Below are 20575 nucleotides of genomic sequence, written 5' to 3' on the forward strand. Positions count from 1 at the left end.
TAGTATACAGAGAAGTTGCAGCATTAGAAAATTGTAGCGAAATGCAGGAAGATCTGCAGCGGATAGGCACTTGGTGCAGGGAGTGGCAACTGACCCTTAACATAAACAAATGTAATGTATTGCGAATACATAGAAAGAAGGATCCTTTATTGTATGATTATATGATAGCGGAGCAAACACTGGTAGCAGTTACTTCTGTAAAATATCTAGGAGTATGCGTGCGGAACGATTTGAAGTGGAATGATCATATAAAAGTAATTGTTGGTAAGGCGGGTACTTGGTTGAGATTCATTGGGAGAGTCCTTAGAAAATGTAGTCCATCAACAAAAGAGGTGGCTTACAAAACACTCGTTCGACCTATACTTGAGTATTGCTCATCAGTGTGGGATCCGTACCAGATCGGGTTGACGGAGGAGGTAGAGAAGATCCAAAGAAGAGCGGCGCGTTTCGTCACAGGGTTATTTGGTAACCGTGATAGCGTTACGGAGATGTTTAGCAAACTCAAGTGGCTGACTCTGTAAGAGAGGCGCTCTGCATCGCGGTGTAGCTTGCTGTCCTGGTTTCGAGAGGGTGCGTTTCTGGATGAAGTATCGAATATATTGCTTCCCCCTACTTATACCTCCCGAGAAGATCACGAATGTAAAATTAGAGAGATTCGAGCGCGCATGGAGGCTTTCCGGCAGTCGTTCTTCCCGCGAAGAATACGAGACTGGAACAAAAAAGGGAGGTAATGACAGTGGCACGTAAAGTGCCCTCCGCCACACACCGTTGGGTGGCTTGCGGAGTATAAATGTAGATGTAGATGTATCGTCTGTAAATATTATAACTTATATTAATTATTAATTAATCATTTAAAATGTTTACTTATTAGTCTGAATGAAGGAGTGAATGCTGAGTAATATAATATATTAACTGACTATACCTCAGCGTGAAATCTGTCGGCTTGCAGAGAGAATGAATCATACTACATTGATGACTGCGATATCCCAGTACCACGAGTTCAGCTGCCTATCGGAAAGCCTATCCTTGCTCCATGCACACCGGCCCCTTTCCTTGCGCGTAAATGAGAGTTGTGACACATGTACTGATGTCTGAGAAAGTACCCTACAACTTCAACGTGTTATAGCATCCAAGCTAATGAAGATATTCATTCAGTGGCTTATGTGACGGACAAATTCACAATGTTTTATTTGTGTTGTCTCCAACAAGATGGTGCACCGAAACATTGGGCTCAGAAAATGGCTCTGAGCACTATGGGACTTAACTTCTGAGGTCATCAGTCCCCTAGAACTTAGAACTACTTAAACCTAACTAACCTAAGGACATCACACACATCCATGCCCGAGGCAGGATTCGAACCTGCGACCGTAGCGATTGGGCTCAGACTGTACGAGAATGTTCTAGACCAGGTGTTTGAGATCGCTGCATTGGCAGGGGTGGTCCAATTCCCTGACCTCCTAGGTCGTCGGACGTTACGTCGATAGACTTCTTCCTGTGGGGGTATGTCGACAGAGTCTAGCAATCGCCTCTTGACCACATCATTGATTTGAAGAACCGAATCTTTGCTGCCACTGTCTTAGTTTATGCGTACATGTTGCATCTAATGTCGTTAGCTGAACACAACAGGCTGGATTTTTGTGCCACCAAAGGCGTGCATGTTGAAATTGACTGAATGGCATAAAAAGTCTGTGAGATAGTGTGTCATATAAACCAAACGTCGCATGAATATCTCAGTTAGCTTGGATACTGTAACACATTAATGTTGTACCTTGCGTTCTGAGACAACGTGTGTGTGCATGAAATGTATGAGCAGTTGCGAATATGGACTACCATGTGCTGTATAATGGGATAATGACAATGAAAATTTGTGCCGGACCGGGACTCGAATCCGAATTTCCCCTCTTATCGCGAGCGGTCGCCTTACCATTGGGCTGCCCAAACATGACTCACGGGTAGACCCAAACACAAGGCTGATGACACATGGAAGTCTGTGTCTGGCCGTGAGTCCTGTTTGGATATCCAACTAGTAAGGCGACCGCTCGCGATAAGCGGGAAATCCGGGTTCGAGTCCGGGTCCGGTAAAAATTTTCAGTGTCGTCATTCCTTTGTACAGCTGATGGTAGTTGCATTTTCGCAACTGCTGTAGTCGCCACAGTACCTGTTCCTTTGGACATGCATGCATGTCCGAAGGGTCAATACCTCGTAATTCGGAATAACGCAGACACTGAAATATCGTACTCTGTATACACTGAAACGCCAAAGAAACTGGTATTCAAGTACAGAGATGTGTAAACAGGTAGCTGCGGTCGGCAACGCCTATATAAGACGACAAATGTCTGGCGCAGTTGTTCGGTCGGTTACTGCTGCTACAATGGAAGGTTATCAAGAGTTAAGGAGTTTGAACGTGGTGTTATAGTCGGCGCAGGAGCGACGGGACACAGCATCTCCGAGGTAGCGATGAAGTGGGGATTTTCTCGTACGACCATTTCAAGAGTGTACCATGAATATCAGGACTCCGGTAAAACATCAAATCTCCGACATCGCTGCGGCCGGAAAGAGATCCTGCAAGAACGGGGCCAACGACCATTGAAGAGAATCGTTGAACGTGACAGAGTTGCAGCCCTTCCGCAAATTGCTACAGATTTCAATGCTGGGCCATCAAAAAGTGTCATGGTGTGATTCATTCAACGAAACATCATCGATACTGCCTTTCGAAGCCGAAGACCCACTCGTTCACCATTTATGACTGCACGACACGAAGCTTTACGCCTCGTCTGGGCCCGTCAACATCGGCGTAGGACTGTTGATGACTGGAAACATGTTGTCTGGTCGGACAATTGTATCGATCGGATGGAATTGTACTTCTGTGGAGACAACCTTATGATTCCATGGACCCTGCATGTCAGCAGGGGACTGTTCAAACTGGTGGAGGCTCTGTGATGGTGTGGGGCGGGTGCACTTGGACTGATATGGGACCCCTGATACGTCTATATACGACTCTGATAGGTAACACATACGTAAGCATCCTGTCTGATCACCTGCATCCATTCACGTCCATTGTGTATTCCGACGCACTTGGACAATTCCAGCAGGACAACGTGGCGCCCCATACGTCCAGAATTGCTACAGAGTGGCTCCAGGAACACTCTTCTGATTTTATACACTCCACAGACATGAACATTATTGAGCATATTTGGGATGCCTTGCAATGTGCTGTTCAGAAGAGATTTCCATCTCCTCGTACTCTTACGGATTTATGGACAGCCCTGCAGGATTCTTGGTGTCAGTTCCCTCCAGCACTGCTTCAGACATTAGTGGATTGCATGTCACTTCGTGCCGCGGCACTTCTGCGTGCTCGCGGCGGCCTCACACGATATTTGCTCTTCAGTGTATGTGTTGAGTGTGAGTGTAACGCACGTGCATATAGTGCAGTGTTATTTTTACGTTGTATGATGACAATGAGAGAAGTGAAAGGATGAAACCCAATGCCGTCACATACTCTGCTCTTCTCGAATATCGCAAGGGAACCGCCGGGCTTAACGTCTCCTTCCGACAGACGGATCTACACGCACAGTGTCATGCTCCCACTTGATGAGACACTGCAGAGAGGTTTGGAATGTAATCCGCGACATTCCTGCAAAGACTAGTTTTCAGGAACTTCATGCAGCCACCTCTAGTACGCTTTCCGGCCAAATACTAGCAGTGAAAATTTCATCTACAACCTGGGTTCTACCGGCGTACTTTCGAGTCGAGTGCCAAAATACAGACGTGCGTTAGAGTTTTCATTTTTTATTTATTTATTGAATAGTATACATGTAAATAATAAATACGACAAACATGAGCATGACGCAGTTTCAAAATGGTTCAAATGGCTCTGAGCACTATGGGACTTAACATCTTAGGTCATCAGTCCCCTAGAACTTAGAACTATTTAAACCTAACTAACCTAAGGACATCACACAACACCCAGCCATCACTAGGCAGAGAAAATCCCTGACCCCGCCGGGAATCGAACCCGGGAACCCGGGCGTGGGAAGCGAGAACGCTACCCCACGACCACGAGATGCGGGCATGACGCAGTTTAATATACGAAAACAGAAGAAATAGGGAAAGCACAACAGAAGTATTTCAATATTGGAGTACATTGTACGATAAGCAGTCAGTAATGGTCATAGTCAGATTCAGGCTGGATGAGACAAGGTGGGCAGTAGTCGAATCCCAAGGCTCGCCACAGAGCCTGCTGCACCCCCCTCCCCTCCCCTCCACCCCCCACCCCGTCCCCACCATCCGCCCCGTCACTGGTCACTGAGCTGTTCTCTCACCAGTAACGCAGAAGAAATAAATACAGAGGAAAAAGGAAGACGAGAAAAAAAGCACAATGAGTGCGATAGCTGCTGCTGGGACTATCCAACGCCCTGTCATTGAAAGGTAAGATTCAGCATGTTGGCAAAGAGTACCTGAAATCGAGGCAGTTGCAAGCAGTACCAGTAAGCCGTAGGCACAAAGGGCAAAAAGCCAAATGGTGATAACCACCATCACCAGCAACGGCAAAATGTACAAAGTGACCAACCAACCATTAGGTCGTATTAGTCTTTGTCCTCGGAAAAAAAAAGAAGTAGCCAGCCGCAAAATTATATCAGTGGAGCATGCACCTTTAACAGATCAAGTGAGGAAAGCCAACTGCTTCCTGAGCTAGGACTAGTTTTCTAGGTGACCATGACAAGTAAATCGATGCTGCAGCGTACCTAAGGACGCACACTTACTGCATTTATCTTCGTTACTAACCCGGATGCAATATAGACGCTCGTTGGTGGAAACGAAGTTGTTGACCGGCCTGTACCAGGAAGAGGCCGCTGCCGTTGATAGGCTGACCTTGGTTCACTCAGTTTTCCATGATAGTCGCGGCGATAATTGTTAGACAGGACTGGGTCAGGGAATCCCTTCCCAGCAGGTCAACAAAAACTTAGTCGTGAGCACCGGCCATTGCAATATGTCGGCCTAAAATGGCTCACAGCTAAGTAGACCTCGAATGTGTCTCAATTTAAAATTCAGGCTACCAACGTAAGCAGGGCGATCAAGAGCCCTGGACGCACTAAGATAGTCGATAAGCAAAGATATACAATTCCCGAGAGATCTTCGAAAAGGTACTCCAAACGTATGAGACAGATGCCTTCCTCACAATGGTAGAAAGGCCCAATCCGCCGAGGGAACGTGTCTTCGTCACAATTTCGTATCGCAGCTTTAAGATCTGACGCTTCCATAACAAGCGAGCGGACAATTGCTTCGGTTTCTTAGCCATCATGAAGGGAAGCGGGAAACGTTGTGGGTGTAACATGCCTTGCACGACACATACTTAACCAAAATTCGTACCAACTGAAGAAAGGTAAGAGAGCGTCGTTCATGTTCCATTATTGTCCTTTGGATTTTATCAGTAACCAATTTCCCACAGAAAGTCGCCATCTGGAGCGGAAAACGAGCAATAACAACTCTCAGTGACTTCTGTCGTTCCATAGTAGTGGCTCATCCCACTGCTGTTCCATCGAAACCTTGTAAATTAAGACGTTTACTTTTGCCCTCGCGCTCCCGAGACACGGCTAAAATCGTCGATGATCGCCTTATGGTCTGAAGTGTGATAAGCTACCAATTTTGTTCACTTTTAGTATTTCTGGAGGAGACGCTAACTATGCTCTGTACGTGTAGAATGTTGTTAGACCCGTTTTTCTGCCGTTCTTGCAACAGGAAGGTGATGCGTTGTTCCAACAGGATAATGCTCGCCCTCACACTGCAAGTGAAACTCAACGTGCTCTGCAAGACGTGCAGCAATTACCCTGGCCAGCACAATCTTCTGATTTGTGTCCAATCGAGCACGTGAAGCGACGAGAAGTGGCTAATGTGAGTCATCAATCAACAACTCTTACAAAACTACGTGAGGAGGTCGTGCAGGCGTGGCATACCCTATCCCGGGACAGTATTCACCATCTGTACGATCTACTGGGCGCCACAGTTAGCCCATGCAGTGCCGACCACGAACTAATATGGGTGTTTCGGAATGGGTCGATACCTGGTACCTCAGAACCACTCGTGCTACTGGCTAAATGCAATCAGTTCGTGACTACATATGCACTGTTGCAGCTATGAATCTTGAGTGAATTGCATACCTCTAAAAGGGGGTACTAATTTTTTCCACCATTGTGGATAATATAATTTGTAAAATTTACAACTATTTTCGTATTTATAATCTAAGGTTGGAAAGACTCAGAGAATTCTGTGATTTTGTAGTTGTCAGTTCCCGTCAATTGCTAGGTTACGGCAGTTCAAGATGGTTGGCATTACTTCCTGTTCTTGAAGCAATTTTAAACTTACACCTTGCTTTAAAAGAAATTTTCCTATCTGAATAAGATTGTCCTTTATCTTTGCATTTAGGTTTCTAAGAGCACGTAGAAGGTGCTGAGCTCGGGTGAACCGCATCCTCCATGGCCGAGTGTCCTCTTGGGTGTTAGTTGTGAGAGGTCGCTGAAATTCTACGTGGTTCTGAGTTTGTCGCTCCTGAATGAGCCGAATGAATGTAGTATTCGCGTGACAGCGGTGAGACCACAGCTCTAAAAAAAAAAAAAAAAAAGATCATCAGTCCCCTAGAAGTCAGAACTGCTTAAACCTAACGAACCTCAGGACACCACACACATCCATGCCCGAGGCAGGATTCGAACCTGCAACCGTAGCGGTCGCGCGGTTCCAGACTGTAGCGCCACCCCGGCCGGCCCCCAGCTAACACAGGCGGCAGTATCACGGAATGATGTCCGCCCCGGTAGCTGAGTGGTGAGCGTGACAGACTGTCAATCCTAACGGCCCGGGTTCGATTCTCGGCTGGGTCGGAGATTTTCTCCGCTCAGGGACTGGGTGTTGTGTTGTCCTAATCATCATCATTTCATCCCCATCGACGCGCAGGTCGCCGAAGTGGCGTCAAATCGAAAGACCTGCACCAGGCGAACGGTCTACCCGACGGGAGGCGCTAGCCACACGACATTTCCATTTCCATTACGGAATGATGAACCGTATTCTCAATACGCAACGATCTCGCCACTGACGAATTTCGACTATGTCTATATTTGTCCTTCTTACACGAGGCGTAATACGATCTTCTTAGAAACAGACACACAAATGTGGTTCCCGATTATGAAATCCGCTGTGTAATATTTCGTTATGGGCGGAATGTAGACTCATTTACTCCTCCGTACTTGCAACTGCGCTGAAATACTGTTCATTTGTGTATCTAAGTACACAGTACACTTCATGGTACCTTGACGTTGGTCTTGATGCTACTGCATTTTGATGGTAAGCAGAGTCGATACTTACATAAAAAAGTTTTGCATCTTCCCTATATGTCGTGCACGTTTATTGTTATTGTGACTGTTCTCACACCGTTTGGAAGGTCACCCATGACGATGTTTGTAAATATACAAGTACATACAATTGTAACATGGTTATATATTATAGGATTGAGAACAGCTGTGTAAGGTGAAATGTCATGTTTAATATCGCAATTTTTAGCACAAAAATACACGATTTTACACAGTTTTGAATTTGAAAACTTAAAAACAGTTGTCCAGATAACACATCTCGCCAGCATCAAACAGTGAAATAATCCTAAACACAACAATATTAAATATTAACTCTCAGAAAGAATATTAACCCTAAACACAACAATATTAAAGTTTAATGGCTGATACTGGTGGAGGTTCGAGTCCTCCCTCGGGCATGGGTGTGTGTGTTTGTCCTTAGGATAATTTAGGTTGAGTAGTGTGTAGCAGTTAAGTCCCATAAGATTTCACACACATTTGAACATTTTGAATTAAAGTTTAATTAGAACTTTCTTCACAAAGTTGTTCCTACACATACGTTATGATGTTGGTGAGTATTACGAAAATCGTCCGATTCCGATTCAAAGTTCGGTACTATTTAGGATGACAATCAAGTCTACGGTGGATGGTTAGTTATGTGACAAATTGAGCGAAAGTTTACCCAAGGCCGGTCGAGCTGACAGTGGACGCAAGCTGGTGAACCAACAAAGCTTACGCCTCTGCACGCGATATTTACCTTAAGTTGCGACGAGCTGCTGTCTGCTAGACCGCTCTCTCCCGCTGAAATTCCTGCAGAACTAATCAGACCTTTGCTGAACTTTCCAGCAGAAACTTTCCCTGTGTTTCTCGTTATGCGAGAAAACATGTGCTCAGCCCTAGTCTTAGTATGTGGTGGTTTACACGTGCATGGTTGGAGCAACATGCATATTATGGTGCCCTCTCAGTTCTCGCAAGAACAATTAACTAATTGGCTGGTTCGTTCCTCCACAGTTGGAGCTAAACGTTGCTATAGCTAATTTCTAGCTGGATTTCAGCCACTGTGAACGCAGCGTTCACACAAATTTATTCTCTGCGTCACACAGAGCGTTAAGTGCTCCGTTCTGCACTTGAGGCCAGTTCAGAGAAGAGTCCACAAAAATTTCCCTCTTGTCTTACACATGGCTGCACTGCCTCCCCCACCTGGGTTCATTCCTTCTTCACATCACAGCCTTTTTCGACCAAAAGGAGTGTTCCTCTTATTTTGTGGAAACTCTCTCTACCAGTTGCAATGTCCCTTCTAGTAAACTGCGTCAGAGCTTCAGTATTTTTCTCCTTCCTAGTGCGTTTCCGCCAATCGGACATTTTGTGCTCGTTCTAGACGTCTATAATACATTGACCTTCACATGTGTCGAACTCACTGGACACCTGATTGAAATGCATCACTGGTTTTTGTTCGTATCCCTTTGGAATTCCGAAACACAGCTTTCTAAAGCTTTTTCTCTGTCCCTATACAGATGTGCCACTACATGTGTTTCTCCTGCCTTAGACACCTGGTTGGGTCATTGACTTTCTGCCTGCCACCCCTTTAAGTAGTTTCTGTGGTAACCCCTGCGGCGTGCCGTCGCTTTTGCCGTTGTCCCTCTGGCTTTCAAACTAAATCGCCTCGCGCTGCTTGTTCCACCTTCTGCTCAGAGACATGCATTATTTAGGAACGGTGTGTTCATTACCATCAATTGACTGTCATCCCTTTTTGCATTACATAGTGATAGGCAAATTTGCTCATAACAACCAAACTACGTTAGGCGTCATATTCACCTTCTCGTTGCGATGTATAAAGCTCTCATGTAAGGTGCGAATCTGACCTTCATTTATTCTACAAGCCTTACACAATTACCAAGAGCGCCACCTACACTTATAACGCTGCACTCAAATGGACTGCAGCATCTGAGTTGAGAGTAAAGCACCATTAGGGATGCATTAGAGACGTCTGTGGAACAGCGAAAATGCATTATGCCACAAAGGAAAATCGTGAGACAATCGCGACCAATGATCCGGCCCGCATCATCACACTATTCGCAGAAGGCTTGTCAAGTACGGAAATGCACCACAGTCCAAGTGATGTGGAGCGGACATGAAATCGGATCCAGTTGACAGGTGGTTTGAGTACTTAGCCTGCATAGGTGCACAGGATGATCCATACCTACGCCTTTTCAGTCGGAGGAATTCTGGTCTGAGTGCTCAAGAATTGAGTTTGGTCCTCGAAGAGGCCACAAGACGCCATATATCGCATCAACCTATTAATGAGCGGTTCCATGACGGAAATCCATGGCCGACGACCATGGCAAGAACAACATCATATTCCACAACACCATGGACTCGTTTATAGATGGACAAGAAATCATGAAGAATGGTCACCACAAGACTGGCGTCGGGTGCTGTTTACGGCCGAAACTCTGATCTGTTTGCACACTGGTAATAGCAGACGATGTGTTTGTAGACGACCCGGTAATATCGAACGCCTCCAAGACTGTGTCCCCCATGTGCAACAAGGTGGAGGTGGAGAGACGTTCTTGAATGAAAATTACATGGCGCCCCTGGTTCACCTCTCGAGGGTGGTGAGGGCAATCTCACTACTGTACGGTGCAGGGACGCTATTCTGCAACGAATAGTCGGACCATAAATACCATGAATACCTTAAATAATACGTAAATAATTTTTGGCCTGTACACTTACAAGCCTATGCAGCACAAAATTGCTGTCAAAATACGTCTACGCGGATTGCGCCACTTAACGATTCGCAAGATAGAGGTGTAGGTCTGCAGTGTACATTATCAGAGTTAAATTCTGTACGGCATGAACTTCGAAATTCAAATTTCCTGAAATATGTTTCAAAATGACAGCCATTTGAAAACGTAGAGACTGAAAAGCGACCTATCTTCTTTGCCTTTAAGTGTAAATAAAAAAACATGATGAAAAATGTACCGTTTTTTGAGGTTCATGCCAAAACGATAAGTATCTATTTTATTAAATCCGAAGCGGCATCCAGTTTTACCGAGTTTCTTTCACGCTAATTAGTTTAAGAAACGTTGTCTCGAGAAAAACGCATTTCAACTTTAGATTTCTATGTCTTTCAATACAGCTTCAAAAATTTTCCGTTACCATTAATCTGCTATTCCGAGCCATAAGCCTTCTTCTGCTTCGAAGATCTCATTTTCGAAAGCGCGAATCTCTCTAGCCGCGATTCAGCCTCGACGCTGCTCTGGAACGAATGCCGATCTGAAGGATTTAGGCGTTTCTCATCCCTTTTGGTGGTGAATGAACAAGGCGTGATGCCCATAACGACTCACATGGCTTCCATATCACGCAGTACAACTTTAAATCGGCCATTAAAAATGACACATTCCCGATTGTTAGCAATTTGAACGACTTTTACAGTTGAAAACATTTGTTTTAGAACTTAGGCCAAAATAATGAATGGAGAGCTTCACTGTTGTTCTCCGTATAAGCTCCAAGGCATCTCTCCATCAACTTGTCGTCAGACGCTTGCACACTTCTTAGCTACAAAAGCTTTAGCCCTCAGTGGTGGCTTATGATAAAAAGTATCCACTGTTCCATTCATTCAGCCTGCGTTCATCTGCATCAACGTTGAGAACAGTAGTCATGCTGCGGATTGTCATTCGTTGACCTTCTGTGATAGTGTCGCCGTGACCGCTTCTTTCACCTTCTTCTTTGTCGAAAACTTATACCTTAGACATCTGGTAGACAAATACAACACTTATAATCATATTTCAAGAATGGTACAATGGGTCTGCAGAGAAAGAGGTATCGAACGGAGTCGCAAACGGCTCAAGTCCCGAAAGGAGATTAATGAGAGAAGCTTTCAATGATTTCGAAAGTAAGACGTTGAGTAAAAACCCTAAGAGATTTTGGTCGTATGTAAAATCAGTAAGTGGGTCAAAATCATCTATTTATTCTCTCGGCGATCACACCGGCACAGAAACAGAAGATAACGGAGAGAAGGTCGAAATACTGAATTCGGTCTTCCGAAGTTGTGTCGCCGCGGAAGATCGTAACCCTCTCCCTCCTTTCAATAGTCGTGCTAACGTCGAAATGGCAGATATTGAGATAACCGATCGCGGAACTGAAAAGCCGCTACCATCTCTTAGTAGTGGAAAGGCTTCAGGACCAGATGAGATACCTGTAAGATTCTATAAAGATTATGCGAAAGAACGTGCTCCCCTTCTAGCAGTAATTTATCGTAGATCGCTTGAGCAACTAAAGGTACCTAACGACTGGAAAAAAGCGCAGGTCATTCCCATTTTTACGCAAGGTCGTAAGACAGATCCACCCAACTATAGACCTATATTGTTGAAGTAATCTGTTGTAGAATTGTGGTACATGTTTTATGCTCAAGAATTATCACGTTTTTTGGAAAATGAACAGCTCCTCTATAAAAATCAACGTGAATTCCGCAAACAGAGATCCTGCGAAACTCAGCTCGCTCTGTTTCTCCATGAGTTCCGCAGCGCAGTGGACAACGGCGCTCAGGTTGATGCCGTGTTCCTTGATTTCAGTAAGGCATTTGATACAGTGGCGCATTGCCGTTTAATGAAAAAAATACGAGCTTACGGAGTATCCGATCTGACCTGCGATTGAGTTCAAGACTTTCTTGCAGATAGAACTCAACATGTCTCTCTTAACGGAACTAAATCGACGGATGTAAAAGTGATAAAAAAATGGTTCAAATGGCCCTGAGCACTATGGGACTTAACATCTGTGGTCATCAGTCCCCTAGAACTTAAAACTACTTAAACCTAACTAACCTAAGGACATCACACACATTCATGCCCGAGGCAGGATTCGAACCTGCGACCGTAGCAGTCGCACGGCTCCGGACTGAGCGCCTAGAACCGCGAGACCACCGCGGCCGGCTTGTAAAAGTGATATCCGGAGTAATACAGGGAAGTGTGATAGGACCATTGCTGTTCACAACGTATATTAATGATCTAGTAGAAAGCGGCGGATGCTCTTTAAGGCTATTCGCAGGTGACGCAGTTCTTTATAACAAAGTAGCAACGCCAGAAGATAGTAAGAATTTACATAACTACCTGCAGAGAATTAATGAATGGTGCAGACTCTGGCAGTTGACCCTGAACGTAAAAAAAATGTAACATATTGCGCATACATAGGAAAAGAAATCCACTACTGTGCAGTTACACTGTTGATGACAAACAGCTGGAGAGAGCGTCTGCCGTAAAATATCTAGGCGTAACTATCCAGAGCGACCTTAAGTGGAATGACCATATAAAACAGATAGTGGGAAAAGCACACACAAGACTCAGATTCATCGGAAGAATCTTAAGGAAATGTAACTCATCCCCGAAAGAAGTGGCATATACGGCGCTTGTTCGTCCGATTATTGAGTATTGTTCATCTATCTGGGATCCCTATCAGGTAGGGCTGATTCAGGAGATAGAGAAGATCCAACGAAGAGCGGCACGTTTCGTCACGGGATTGTTTAGCTAGCGAGAGAGCGTTACGGAGATACTAAACAAACTCCAGTGGCAGACGTTACAAGAGAGGCGTTGTGCATCACGGAGAGATTTACTATTGACATTTCGGGACAACATTTTTCAGGAGGAGTCAAACATCAAATTACTTCCCCACACATACATTTCGCGTATTGACCACGAGGAGAAAATCCGAGAAATTAGAGCCAATACAGAGGCTTACCGACAATCATTCTTCCGACGCACTATTCGCGAGTGGAACAGGGTTCTAGGGATCAGATGGTGGTACCGAAAGTAGCCTCAGCCACACACCATTAGGTGGCTTGCGGAGTGTGATGCAGATGTAGGTGTAGAAAGCGGCTAGGGTGGACGTATGCGCGCTTTCTATGAAACATTATTTTCAGCTATAAAGAATAATATCCCTGCAAAATGCTTTATATTCGTAAGACTATAAGCAGTGAAAATATGTTGAAATCCCGAGACCCGGAAACCCCTTTAATACACGGTTAACGTGCCGAGCATAGGATCTGATTTGCGACTAAATTTGACTTCCTTGCAGATAGAACTCAACACGTTGCCCTTAACGGAACAAAATCGACGATGTAAAGGTAATTTCCAGAGCACCCCGAGGAAGTTATTGTTTACAATGCATGTAAATGATCTAGTAGAAAGCATTGGAAGCTCTTTAAGACTGTTAGCAGATGGTGCTTACACTACACTTGTCCGCCGTATTCTGGAGTATTGAGGTGCGATGTGGGACCACATCAGGTGGGACTGACGGATGACATCGAGAAAGTTCAAAGAAGAGTGGCTCGTTCTGTATTATCGCGAAATAGGAGAGATAGTGCCACAGACATGATACGTGAATTGGAGTGGTAATCATTAAAACAAAGGCGTTTTTCGTTGCGACGGGATCTTCTCATGAAATTTCAATCTCCAGATTCCTCCTCCGATTGTGAAAACATTCTGTTGGCACCCACCTACATAGGGAGAAATGATCATCACGATAAAATAAGAGAAATCAGGGCTCGCACAGAAAAAATTAAGCGCTCGTTTTTCCCGCGCGCCGTTCGAGAGTGGAACGGCAGAGAGACAGCTTGAAGGTGGTTCATTGAACCCTTCGGCAGGTACTTAATTGTGAACAGCAGAATAATCACGTAGATGTAGATGCGGTTGTCTGTAAGACAGTAGCAATGCCAAAGCGCAGTATAGATCTGCAGATTTGCGTATTGACCTGCATAGGGTTGATGAATGGTGCAGGCTCTGAAAATTGATCCTGAACATAAATAAATGTAACATATTGTGCATAAATAGGAAAAAAATTCACTACTGGACAACTACGCTGTTGACAACAAACTGCTGAAAACGGTATCAACCGTAAAATGGCTAGGAGTAACCATCCAGAACGATCTCCAGTGGAACGAGTACGTAAAGCAAATACTGGGAAGAGCAGATGCCAATTGAGATTCATACCAAGAATCTTAAGATGTAACTCATCCACGAAGGAAGTTGCTTATAAGACGCTTGTTCGACCAGTTCTTTTCATTAGTATGGGATCCTTACCAGGTAGGAGTGATAGAAGAGATAGAGAAGATACAGTAACGAGCGGCACGTTTTGTCACTGTCTCATTTACACACCGCGAGATCGTTACAAAGATCGTGAACGAATTCCAGTGACAGGCGTTAAAAGAGAGGCGTTGTGCATCATGGTGAGGTGTACTGATGAAATTTTAGAGATAGAGCGCTTGCCGGCAAGAGTTGGAAAGCATGCTTGGGACGTTCAACAAGTAATGCAACACATTTTTTAATGAAAGCAGGTTGGTTTTATTCAGGAGTCCAATAAACCATATTATCGCGCACCCTTTTGGCTTGAGAACCTTATTTTCAACGTTCAATGCGACGGCGTTACGCCACCTCACTGGGAGGGCCTGTGTGACAGCTTTCAGGCCTGTATGCCGACGTCTTGCTGCGTCAATAACCTCCATATTATCCACGTACTGCTTCCCGCGGAGTACATCCTTCATTGGGTCAAACAGACGGAAGTCGGAAAGTGCGAGATCCGGCTGTAAGGAGAAGTTCGTATGTATTTTTGCGGTGATACCACGCTGGAGCCGCTTTTTCAATTTTCTGAGGGTAGCACAATAAACTTCAGAGCCATGACTTTGCCGGCCAAGGGTGCGGCTCTGAATTTTTTCTTCGGAGGAGAGATCGTTTGGTGCCACTCTATGGATTGCCGTTTTGTTTTCAGTTCGATGTGATCAATCCATGTTTCAGCGCCTGTGACGATGTACGCCAAAAAATTATCACAATCAGCCTCGTAACGCGCAGACAAATCCGCACAGATGATCTGTCGTTTCTCCTTATGGTCTTCTGTTAGGCGACGAGAAACCGAGCGGGCACACACCTTTGAGTACTGTTGGACGAGCGTTTCAGCACTACCGACAGAAACGTCCAGCTGATCAGCGACGTGTTTGATTGCCATCGGTCCATTACCTCGAATGAGTGCGCCCATTCGTTCCAACATTGTAAGAGCCACAGCTGTGAGCGGCAGCTCGCGGGAGAGAGGACATGGTTGCACATCTTGTTGCAGTGATCACAGACGCCTCGCACAACGACTCACCGTGCTTTTGTTCACAGCCAGGTGTACTGGAACGCCAACGAATGTCTGCGATGATAATGTTTTCCGCCAAAAGAAAGCTCTCTGCTTGGAACGCACCTCCGTTACAGACGCCAATTTGGAGGCTATGTATAGCGCTGCCACCTACTGGAACTTTATGAAACTGTAGGAGCGGACACGGTAATATTTCACGATGTCCCGGAGGAAATTCCGCGTCTTTTCAGTCGAAACTGGCCTAGAAAAACATTGCATTACTTATTGAATCCCCCTCGTGCAAGCTCCTCCCACATACACCTCGCGAAATGACCAAGACGAGAAAACTCGAGAAATTAGAGGTAATACGGAAGCATATCGACAATTGTTCTTTCCACGTGCCATTTGCGAGTGCAAGAGATTTATGGGGGTGGGGGGGAAATCAGTTAGTTGTACCATGAGTGCTCTTCGCCACACACTGTTAGGTGCGTTGTGGAGTATGATGTAGATCAAGATGTAATTTTCCGTTGAGCTCATCGATTTCGTAACAAGCCTTTGGCACGACGTGTGTGGGACGCCAACGCTCGAGGACGGCAGAGGAGGCGCGGCGGCAGCAAGTGGAGGGCGACCGACGCTCAGGGTCGGAGAAGGCACGGGCGGCGCGTGTGGTCGCGTGCCGCCCGCCGTGCGCCAGCCCACTGGCCGGCCTTGAACGTTACCGCCGTCTGCGGCTGATACAGCACGCCGCCAAAAACACGCTCTGCTGCCTCCGCGAGGGGAAACCGGCCGCGGCCGCTCTGTCCAGTCCACATCTCGCCCTCCATTACGCGCTAACTACCAGCCGAGAGAGAGGGATTTCTAGAGAGCGTCGGTTCTACGGAAGCCTAAGTCAGATCAGTATTTCACAAGATTCCCCTAGAAACAGGAAGCGGCGAACCGCCTAGAAACTGAGTGATATACACTGAAGAGCAAAAAAACTTGTACACCTACCATCGTGTAGGGCCCCCGCGAGCAGGCAGAGTGCCGCAACACGACGCAGCAAGGACTCGACTAATGTCAAAGACGGTTAAAATGCCTCTGAGCACTATGGGGGCTTAACATCTGAGGTCATCGGTCCCCTAGAACTTAGAACTACTTAAGCCTAACTAGCCTAAGGACATGACATACACCCATGCCCGAGGCTGGATTCGAACCTGCGACGTAGCAGTCGCGCGGTTCCGGACTGAAGTGACTAGAACCGCTCGGCCACAGCGGCCTTTAAAGGCACATTTGCACGCTGAGCGGTTATTTAGGAAAAAGTCGTAGCTATAAATTGAAAAATAAAGATACATTAAAAAACCACAGATGAAATCCACGGCTATCCAAGCATTGCCTGCAGCCGCTGGAAAACAGAGGAAGAATTACGATCGTCAGATGACGAAAGTATAGGTTACTTTTTGTTTGATAGGTCCTGTACAGATCGGGCGTGTGTGGCACACAGCCATTAACATTGTATTACTTCAATATTTTATTCAGGAGACGCAATCACCGGCACTCGTAGTCACATGTTGTAAGTGTATTTTTAAACTAAGTTTCTATTTGAGAATATAATTATTACTAATCCATGTATGTTTTATTTTGTGTCACTAGTTATTTGTAAGATTGCTGAGTGTCTTGGCTTGGCAAAGAAAGCATCCGTAAATTGAAAAGATAGTCGTCCAGCACGAGCCATCGACGTCTTCGGGTGATGATCTCAAATACGAAGTCCGATATAAAAGATAAAAGGTGAATCTGCAAGAGCGCGGTCATAATTAACAGAACGGACAAAGATGCCTTGCCCAAGCACATAAAAAAGCATAGTTTGTAAAATATCAAACATAATTGATATAGCGTACTGTTATCTCTCTTCTGTGTGTGTAACGTTCAGATACGAAAAAGAGCATTTATATTTATAGGCCGGCGACTAATGTCGGAAGTAGCGCTGCAGGGAATTCAAATCATGAATCCTGCAGGGCTGTTCATAAATACGTAAGAGTACGAGGAGGTGGAGACCTCTTCTGTACAGTACGTAGCAAGACATCTCAGATATGCTCAATAACGTTCATGTCTGGAGAGTTTGGTGGCCAGCGAAAGTGTTTAAACTTAGAAGAGTGTTCCTGGAGCCACTCTGTAGCAATTCTGGACGTGTGGGGCGTCGCACTGTCATGCTGGAATTGCCCAAGTCTGTCGGAATGCACAATAAACATGAATGGATGTAGGTGATCAGACAGGATGCGTACCTACGTGTTACCTGTCAGAGTCTTATCTAGACATATCAGGGGTCCCATATCACTCCAACTGCATATGCCCAACACCATTAAAGAGCCTCGACCAGCTTGAACAGTGCCCTGCTGACATGCAGGGTCCACGCATTCATGAGGTTGTCTCCATACCCGTACACGCCCATCCGGAATGGCCGAGCGGCTCTAGGCGCTACAGTCTGGAACCGCGCGACCGCTACGGTCGCAGGTTCGAATCCTGCGTCGGGCATTGATGTGTGTGATGTCCTTAGGTTAGTTAGGTTTAAGTAGTTCTAAGTTCTAGGGGACTGATGACCTCAGAAGTTAAGTCCCATAGTGCTCAGATCCATTTTTGAACGATTTGAAACGAGACTCGTCCGACCAGGGAACATGTTTATGTCATCAACAGTCCAGTGTCGGTGTTGACGAGCCCAGGCGAGGCGTAAAGCTTTGTGTCGTGCAGTCATCAAGGGTACACGAGTGGGCCTTCGGCTCCGAAAGCCCATATCGATGGTGTTTCGTTGAATGGTTCGCACGTTGACACTTGTTGATGGCCCAGCATTGAAATCTGCAGCAATTTGCGGAAGGGTTGCACTTCTCTGACGTTGAAGATTCTTTTCGGTAGTGAAATGGTCGAATGCGAAGATCCCCACTTCATGGCTACCTCGGAGATGCTGTGTCCCATCAGTTGTGCGCCGACTATAACACCACGTTCAAACTCGCTTAAATCATGAAAATCTGTCATTATAGCAACATTAACAGATGCAACAACTGCACCAGACACTTATTGTCATATATAGGCGTTGCCGACCGCAGCGCATTATTCTGCCTGTATTTGAGTACGAATGCCTATAATTGTTTCTTTGGCGTTTCACTGTAGTTATCCTCCTGTCTTTACTTGAAAATAAACAGTATTTATACAAAGTTGCAACTATAAGTGTTTTATTCAGGTTTCATTTGGAAATTGTTGATTTTTAACCAGAAACAGAGGGATATTGAAGTAAAAAAGAAGGGCTAAAAACGCAATTTCTTCAAAAAAGTAGAATAAATAAAAGAAACGCTAAACAGAAACATGTCCTAATCACTTCTGCACTTTGTCGAGCTTATATAAAACATGTTTCTGTTGCTACTAAACAACTTCTGCACTTATCAGTAAGAAACGGAAGCTCTTGCCTTTGATCGTGATGAATAATGTGCTATTGAATACAAAATAATAACTCTAATTATATATATTTTTTATGTTTGTGCATTTCAACTGTACTCGCATCAAAGATAATTGCTTTGATAACATAAATACCAGTAGTTACGCTAGCAGCTAATTTTTATTATTTATAGAATGCAATTTATATTTTGTAAGGATGTACACTAAAGCGCCAAAGAAATTGGTATACATATTCAAATACAGAGATACGTAAACCGATAGAATACGGCGCTGCGGTCGGCAACGTCAATGTAAGACAAGTGTCTGGCGCAGTTGCTAGATCCGTTACTGTTGCTACAATGGCAGGTTGTCAAGATTTAAGTGAGTTTGTACGTGGTGTTGTAGTCGGCGCATGGACGATGGGACGCAGCATCTCCGAGGCAGCGTTGAAGTTGGGATTTTCCTGTACAATCATTTCACGAGTGTACAGTGAATATCAGGAATCCGGTAAAACATCAAATCTCCGACATCGCTGCGGCCGGAAAAAGATCCTGCAAGAACGGGACCAATGATGACTTAATCGTTTAACGTGACAGAAGTGCAACCCTTCCGCAAATTGCTGCAGATTTCAATGATGTGCCATCAACAAGTGTCAGCGTGCGAACCGTTCAACGAAACATCATCGATATGGGCTTTCAGAGCCGGAGACCCACGCGTGTACTCCTGATGATTGCACGACACAGAGCTATACGCCACGCCTGCGCCTGTCAACAGCGACATTGGACTGTTGGACTGCTCGGACGAGTCTCATTTCTAATTGTATCGAGCGGATGGACGTGTACAGGTATGAAGGCAACTTCATGAAGCTATGGACCCTGCATGTCAGCAGGGGACAGTTCAAGCTGGTGGAGGCTCTGTAATGGTGTGGGTCGTATGCAGTTGGAGTGATATGGGACCTCTTATACGTCTAGATACGACTCTGACAGGTGTCACGTAATTAAGCATCCAGTCTGATCACCTGCATCCATTCTTGTCCGTTGTGCATTCCGACGGACTTGGGGAATCCCTGCAGGACAGTGCGACACCTCACACGTCCAGAATTGCTACAGAGTGGATCCATGAACACTCTTCTGAGTTTAAACACTTCCGCTTGCCACCAGACTCCCCAAACATGAACGTTACTGAGCATGTCTGGGATGCCTTGCAACGCGCTGTGGAGAGGAAATATCGAACTCCTCGTACTTCTACGTATTTATGGACAGCCCTGCAGGATTCATGGTGTCAGTTCCTTCCAGCACTACTTCGGACATTAGTCGAGTCCATGTCACGTCGTGTTGCGGCACTTATGCGTGCTCGCAAGGTCCCTACACGATATTAGGCAGGTGTATCGGTTTCTTTGGCTCTTCAGTGTAAAATGCCCAATGGAATAATACTGAACGATAAGCGGTTCTAATTATGTGCAAAAGAAAAAAAAAACAAAAAAAATACAAAAAAACAAAGAGAAGTTGTCGGCTCTCTGTTTCTTCTTCACACATTGCTTTACGTGTCTTTCTGTACCAATGCTGCCAACATAAGAAATCCTACTACTTATTGTGTTATTCATGTACCGTAGGGTAGTTTTGGTAGAGCGTAACTCTATTCAGACCACTCCCATCGTCATCCCTGCCCTTCCTTCAACGAGTTTTATATCACAACAAATCAACCAGGTAGTCTTTCGCTCCTGTCTGGTATCTACGTCT

Source organism: Schistocerca piceifrons, chromosome 3 (genome assembly GCF_021461385.2).
Source record: "Schistocerca piceifrons isolate TAMUIC-IGC-003096 chromosome 3, iqSchPice1.1, whole genome shotgun sequence".
NCBI classification, from domain to species: Eukaryota; Metazoa; Arthropoda; class Insecta; order Orthoptera; family Acrididae; genus Schistocerca; species Schistocerca piceifrons.